Below are 569 nucleotides of genomic sequence, written 5' to 3'. Positions count from 1 at the left end.
CAGCTGTGGTTCGGCAACAGGCTTCGGCCATTCTTGCCCGCTGCTTCCCCTGACTTCCTGTCATGTCTCACCGCAAAGGGTTTGACTTGCAACACCTTCCAAAGCAGGTATGCAGCACAGCGTTTATCATGAGAGCGTTTCTCACCACTTGACGTATTCACTCCCACACTAATCCCCAAATACCTTACATTGTGTTTCTGACCCCAGTGTGCAGATTTTGAGTGGTGTACAGCCACAGATGACCCTCAACACGCAGGTGTTTGTCTACACATACTTCATTAAAGTTTTCTTTACCACCAACAACACCACAGGTAGGTGCTCTCATTAACGTGAAGACTGGGTGTTTAAGTTAAAGTATGATAGCAAATTCACATTTTCTCTTTAGAGGGAAGAGTAAAGTTGTGTTTGTTCTGTGTGTTTTGTGGCTCAGACCCCAGCTGCAGATCAAGCACAAACAGCAGTGTTGAATGGCTGCAGAAGAACCTGGGAGGTTTCTCTTACCTTATACCCATCCAGGAAATACAGATATTCTACCCCAGCTTTTCAGTGGTACATTCTGTTGCATTGTC

At 45.7% G+C, this 569-nt stretch overlaps 1 long non-coding RNA gene across 1 annotated transcript; it reads left to right on the top strand.

Moving 5' to 3' along the window:
• Positions 1-6: 6 nt before the first annotated feature.
• LOC109954374 (uncharacterized) lies at positions 7-543 on the top strand. Its single transcript, XR_002274099.1, has 3 exons — positions 7-107; positions 208-311; positions 431-543. It is a non-coding gene; the product is annotated as an uncharacterized LOC109954374 (long non-coding RNA).
• Positions 544-569: the final 26 nt, after the last annotated feature.

Source organism: Monopterus albus, unplaced genomic scaffold (genome assembly GCF_001952655.1).
Source record: "Monopterus albus unplaced genomic scaffold, M_albus_1.0 scaffold7523.1, whole genome shotgun sequence".
In the NCBI taxonomy this organism is placed as follows: Eukaryota; Metazoa; Chordata; class Actinopteri; order Synbranchiformes; family Synbranchidae; genus Monopterus; species Monopterus albus.
Note: the sequence above shows the minus strand (reverse complement) of the source record. Positions and strands in the feature narration are given on the sequence as shown.